General features: G+C 35.4%; 1 pseudogene; it reads right to left on the reverse strand.

The window, feature by feature from the left end:
• Positions 1-2,011: 2,011 nt before the first annotated feature.
• LOC118030147 (glutamate receptor 2.8-like) lies at positions 2,012-5,946 on the reverse strand (annotated as a pseudogene).
• Between the last annotated feature and the right edge of the window lie 905 nt (positions 5,947-6,851).

Here is a 6,851-nt window from a genome sequence, read left to right on the forward strand (position 1 = left end):
CCCTGAAGCTGATTCGGGCCTGACCCTGCCAACACTTGATACTTGGTCTAGGACCACTTGCGCTCGGGATCGATCCCAACTCAACCACTAGGGCATCAAAGAACCATTGTGGCTAGACCCTACACAGCCCTTGGGGCGTCTTGGACCTAGTTTTGGCTCAATCCAACCCCCGGGGTATCCAGTATTGACCTAAGCCTCAAGGGCGCTCTGGATTCAATCTTTAACCAACACGAGAGCTCCAAATTTGGTTTTAGCCTAATCACGAACAAAGTCGTAAATCATAGGTTAAACAAGTTTTAATTTAAAAAAAATATATAGTTTTGAAAACTTTTTGTCAGTTTTTATGTATCAAAAATAAAAATAAAAATGAATACATTACCAAACAACTCCTAAAATTTTGAGGCTAATAAAGCTACAATTTAAGTGACAGCAGTGTCTTTATTTCCTCGAGAGATCTGTAGTTCACCTTTGTAACCAATAAAGTTTTCAGATTTTATTTTTTCAAAAATAATTGTAAGATACCAAGATCGTTCTCGTACGTTGCACCCTGAAAATAAAAGCAGAGGTATTTCTCTATAACCCAAGAAGTATACACGGTTGGTTTCTGCATTAAATTTAAATATCTAATTGAAATATTTTTATAGGGTTATAACTTGAGTCCCATGTTAAGCAATGCAGTGCAGTGTCAATTTAATTAGTCAAGGTTGACTATTATGAAAGAGTGCATATGCTGTGCCTACAATGCAAGTCAAGGTTTGTGTATGTTGGTCATCCATTGAATAACCTCGAAAGACCGTGGCAAAGAAGAATGAAATTCAAAGATAATCGCTGTAAATCTATGCGTCTCTAATAATTGTAGTCCGCAAATGACAGCATGACACCATATCTCTCTTTCCAGGAAACATCCTGCATGTCCTGTTGTTGTAGACCCAAAAAAAATTGCGAAGTCAACGCCCAATATTGAGGTTGCTGCGTCTCATTCTCGGTCCAATACTTGCAATGTCAACATAAGATTCAGATTCGGTCTCGATGCGTGAAAGTTTAGGTTTAAAGGATATCCTTACTGTAGATACTAAAATAAAAGGGTGATCATGTGAAGCTAATTGACAAGGGTTTGGTTTACCTAATGCCGGGTTTCAGTTCTCATCTTTTTCTGCAGCCAGGTGCACTGACTAACTAATTAATCTGAGTTCCTGCATAAAGATTTTCACTGTTCTTGGGGAGGGAGTACTGATTCTTTCATTTTGGTTAGAGTGTCAGATTTTGTCTCATTCAGCATGTAGCTATAGGCTGGAAATGATCGGCTTTGAATGGTTAGCCCATCTGCTTACGTTGATAGATGGTAGGAGAGAAAAACAACTGGAAAACATTACCACAAAGACAAGGTTCATCTAGTACAGAAATATCTGAATGGTTTGTAAAATGAACCCTGTAATGGATGTCTAATGTAACTGGTTTGGTTATGAACAGGTCCATGGGATAACTTCTCACTACTGGGAATTTGTAATTGTACATTGTCACTATCATATATATGTTATGATCCACTTGATGGTGCAGTTGGTTCTTAATTATCGGTTGTCATAACTTGTATAATTGAATAGCCTTGCAAGGATGTTTTTGGACCAATAGGATTGAGCTCGAGAAAAGAAAAGGCGTGGGTTGGGAGAAGTGATTGGCTTGATGAAAAGGTCATCAATTTTGATCCAACGTACTTAATAACCACCATCTAAAAACCTTTAAATTAGACTTAAAGAATCATGTTGGGATTTGCTTTTTCAAATTTCCTATTTTGTTTAAAACTTTTATTGTTTTCTTTTATTTTTCAGGTTTTTAATTGGTTAGAGTTAGTTTTTTAGATTATTTAAGGAGTTATAAATCTTTAAAAAAAAAAACTATTCAAAAAATATATCAAGTAATAAAATTTCAAAATTTTATATTGTCTTTCTTTGTTGATTTCCACACCTGTCAACTGAGCACTTGACATGCAAAACAATGGTCAAATTAACCCATATCAGTCTTTGAACCTTGAAGCTGGATCCATCCCAGTTGATAGCATATCATCAAATTTCTCTTGGTGCTTTATTTTCACCTTATACTGCTCATTTAGTTGCAGGAAGGAGTCCCTGTTAGATAAGCAAATTAAATATTTGTATGTTAAGTATATTATTGCATTTTCTCAAGCAAATGTGTGTTGAAAATAAACTGATTTCTAGAAATTAGTTGAACCGATTGACCAGTTGAAAACAAGTTCATCAGTTGAAACTGAGCAATCAAGTGGAGTAAGTTGAAGCAGTTAACCGGTTAAGAAACGGTCAATCGGTTCAATTGGTGAAATATAATTCCTGTTCAAATTTAAAAAAATTTGTATTATTTTAATTCCTTCATTGTCTAAAACTTTATCATAAAAAGGCTTGTAATTCAGTATTATTAAGTAGTACAAAAGATAGAGAATAGCTAAGAAAACCTAGAGAAAAACACTTGATAAAAGTATACCCTCCTCTCAATTTTCTTTTTGTTCTTGAGTTTTTTATTTTGCATTATTGTTTTTTTTTTATCTTATACCACACCTATTTTTCTTCCAATAATGTGAGCTTATTTACATTAGTACAGAAGTATCATACAATCAATGTGATAATCTACAACTCAAATATTGTTTTCATGATTTACTTCAATAGCTGCTAGTCTTTCTTGATTCGGGATGATAAGCTGATCAATATTTTGTACTTCCTCTTGATCAGGTGGCTGTGCATTCGAATTTGGATCATCATTATAGTCTCCAAGGAAAGGATCTCCTAGGATAGCTATGTGATTTGGATTCAGTTATGATGCAGTTGAACTTACAATAACGGATGATTCTAAGCAGCCAAGTATAGGTTTATTATAACTAGATGAGGATTTGCCCCAAACAGATTACATGGATGGCCTAGCAGATGTATTTATAAACAACCAACAGGACAAGTCTAGACCTAAAAGGAAGTTTGGTCATGCAAGACCAAAATAACAACTCCAAAGGACTATAACTTTTGATCTGACTATCAGATCTTTAGATTTTAAAAATATCATCTTAGGGTTCTAATTTTGGTTGTTTTTTGTGATTTTTTCTTATTAATTTTGGATTTCATGTCTTTCTTTTATAATTTCATATTTTTATTTTATTTATTAGTTGAAATAGGGTTTTTAGCCTATTTAAGGTTTTGTAAACCTTTTAAAAAGGGACTAGAGAATTGTTATTCTGTAGAAAATAAAACCTGTTAACTTAGAATTTACATTTGCACTCCTTTTACTCATTAAAATCCATGTGATCTTTCTTTCTTTGATGGTGTATTTAGCTTCGCTTGCATCAAGTTCACTTCTACTTCTACAGAAAGTATGGGATTTTAAGTCCTTTGGAAAGAAAATGTTTAACAAATCAAGAATTCTGCTCTGCGTTGAAGATTCTGAATCAGAAGGCTGCAAAAGTAGTGTTCTGTGCTCATAAACAAAGTTGGCTGAGAAGATCATAAGAGATAAAAAAGAAACTATGCCAATGATTAGAAATAATCCCCAAAAACACTTGAGACTAAGGCTATTAGTTGAAACCGAGGTGCTGGAGTCTGGACAACTGCTTTGCGTGCCGAACCAAGCATCCTCGATTTCCTTCACTTAGAACTGATCCTAATACATCAGCTACAAGAGGAGAACCTTTCGGGAAGACCTGAAACTCACCGAACATAAAACACCAGCATGAGAAAATATACGAGCTCATACATGAATAATATAGATGGAGACGAGAAGAGAAGATAGAGGTAGAGAAGTGAACTTACGAAGCCAAAACCTCCTGTTTTAAATGTTGGTTCAACCATGGTATATTTGGAGCAGTACTTAGATAGAAAGAGCTTCATTTATGGAACTTCATCAAACGTTCTTCAGTAATGCCACCATTGATCAACTACCTTTGGAAAAAAGCTCATCACGTTCTTCAGGAGAATTATACACCAAAAGCTTCGATTCATCGAAACCTATGTGTTTCAGGATGCCTGAGACAAAAGAATTCTCCTGGTAACCTACGTACTCTCCTTTCCTAATGAGCTCGTTTACGTTCGTAACTGTATGATGAAGCTGCTGAACAGTAAGCAGGCCGCTTAAGCTAGCAGTGTAGCTTTGAGTGAGATGCGTACATCAAAACACCATATGGTTACAACTAGTCTAGCCAAGTTGCTAACCACTCTCTCCCCTGTATCATAAGCAGCAAGTCTCTCTTTGAGATTAAGAGCTTATTTGGTAGTGTGATTGTAATTGTTTTTTAAATAATTTTTTATAATAAAATATATATTTAAAAAAATTATTTTTTACATTAGTATATCAAAATAATTTAAAAACATATTAATTTAAAGTTAATAAAAATATAAAAAAAAAATTAATTTTTTCAAAAACACTTTTAAATGCATAAACTAACACGACTTAAAGAGCTTGCAGCTTTCAAGTACTATGAATCAAAAGGTGAAAGAAATTACTATGTTCAAAAACCATGGTTGAGAAAGAAAACCAAAAGCTAGTGCCTGCTTGATGTGAAGGAGGGCCTCGAAAATCTCCATTTATTCTGTGTTCAATAACCCAGACCACAAATCCAATGAAAACAATGAAACAAAAGGCTGTCGCCCATAGGTCCCAAGTCAAGGACTTCAAGAAAACCCAAGCATTTTTGTTTCTGTTGTCTTTGATTGGAACGATCACTGAGACACCACTTTCCGTGTAAAGCAACCGTAAAATCGACATGCTTAGACCTGTTTGCAATAATAGTTGTATCTCCGACCACGCCATCATTATGTACAGGTATGAGGCTAATATGGTGGGGCATAACATAGTGTTACGGTGTATGGAAAAAAGATGAGAGAAGATCAGTTTTACCTTAAAGTACACTTGATAGACAAGATCATTGTAAGTTCCAGCAGACTTGCCGTCAGGCTTAGCAAAGGGGATGTACTGATAAGTCATGGCATAAGGCAATGCTTCAACTGCAGCATAAAAAATATCTACGCAGTATCCCGTGACTGTTGTCATATTGCAACTGAAATCTCTCATCACCTTCACAAATTGATCGAAACCATTTACAGGTACTCCAATTTGCAACTTCTTCCAATTTGTAGGAATCTCCCAGCCATTGGGAGTAGAAGTTAAATCCCCTGCCCATATAGCAGGCGCAAGACTGGACTTGGAAGTAGAATATGTACTAGTGGTATTTGTTGTCGAGTTAAGGGTTTATGTGATTCCCTTTCTCGGCGTCCAAAATCCAACCCTCCTTGATTCATTTTCATTCATATTAACTATTTGGAAAGCCAATGATTGTAGCTGCCCATTAATGAACCGGAAATCTCCTGTCAGACCTATAAAACTAGTGTTTGATTATGCTCGGACAAGGTTTGGACCATTTTGAGAGACCCAAAGATTTTCAAGATCAGTTGCTGAAGTATTAGAAACCATTTTCCTTTTGAAAGCCTAAGTTTGCAGTTCTAGTTTTCTCTATTGCCATGGCCAATGCTGTAGTAGCATCGTAGGCTTGTAGTCGATAAATGTTTATCAACAATGTCTGAATTATCTTGTTGGAAGTTCCTTTTCCACCGAAACTGAAAATTTTCTTGCTCCTTTGTTTTTGGAACATAAGGTTTGACACCCAACACTCCTTGCATGCATCGATGACAGAAGGATCTGGTGAACTTGGGAGAGATGCAGTCAGCCAATCATTCGCGATCCACACATAGCTTTTTTTTTTTAGGATTCGAGGAAATCCCACCCTCCGGAAAGCGCACTTTGTGGGCCCAGATAAGTAAGTAAAACCCCGGCTGTCCCAAGCTCTTATAAGAAGTGCATGTCCTGACTCGAACTCAAGACCTGCTGTGCAGATCTCAAGCCCTTTGCCACCACGCTACACCCCTTAGGGACGATCCACACATAGCCTTCACTCGTCATCCCTATCATAACCTAATTTTTTACTCTTTTTATTTTATTTTTTTTTATTTTATCTTATTTTATTTTTATAATAATAATAATAAATGAGAAATAAAAAAATATGAAGAAAAAGTAAAAAAAATATATATATATGAAAAATGAAAATAAATTGAAATAAATGAAAATAAATTGAAATCTTGATCAAGATAGTATGAATTGAAAGTTTTTAGAATTTAATTAAATTTTAAATTAGTTTGATTAATCAAATCAAAAGTTTAATTAAAAAATTAATAAGTTTAAAGACTTAATTAAATTTAAAATTAGTTTAATTAATGAAATTAGAGGCTTAATTAAAGAAATATCAAAGTTTAGAGCCAGCTGAATAATTTAGACAAAACAAGGATTGTCTTGTAAATACAGCTAAACTTCAGGGGTCCATTTATAATTTATCCAGGGGCTTGATTTCAATATTGTAAAACTCCAATGACCAAATCAAAAATAGCCATTTGAATTGGGAAAACGGAGCCGTTTCAGGAAGAAAAAAAATATTCATTGCCTTCTTCCTCAGAAACCGTTTCAGCAGTAAAGTCACTAAAACTGTTTCAGTCATGGGGCACGTCTCACGGCTGCAATCACTCGCTCTCAAGATGCATGCCGTTACCAAGCTTCGAGGCATTCTCTGGCCTTATAAAACCCAGAGAAAGGCCACTAACCAGGGAGGCAAAAAAACACGAAAAACGGTGAAGGAGGACAGACAGACGAAACAAACAGAGAGGCTGAAAACAAAAACAGAGGGAACCGGGGCTTTTTCTCAGAGAGAAGAACGAACAAATAACAGGGAACAAACACAAGGGGCTTACACAGAAGAAGAACAGAACGGAGAGGAGGGAACAAAAACAAAAAACAGGGGAACAGGAGAAAGAGAA

Source organism: Populus alba, chromosome 18 (genome assembly GCF_005239225.2).
Source record: "Populus alba chromosome 18, ASM523922v2, whole genome shotgun sequence".
NCBI classification, from domain to species: Eukaryota; Viridiplantae; Streptophyta; class Magnoliopsida; order Malpighiales; family Salicaceae; genus Populus; species Populus alba.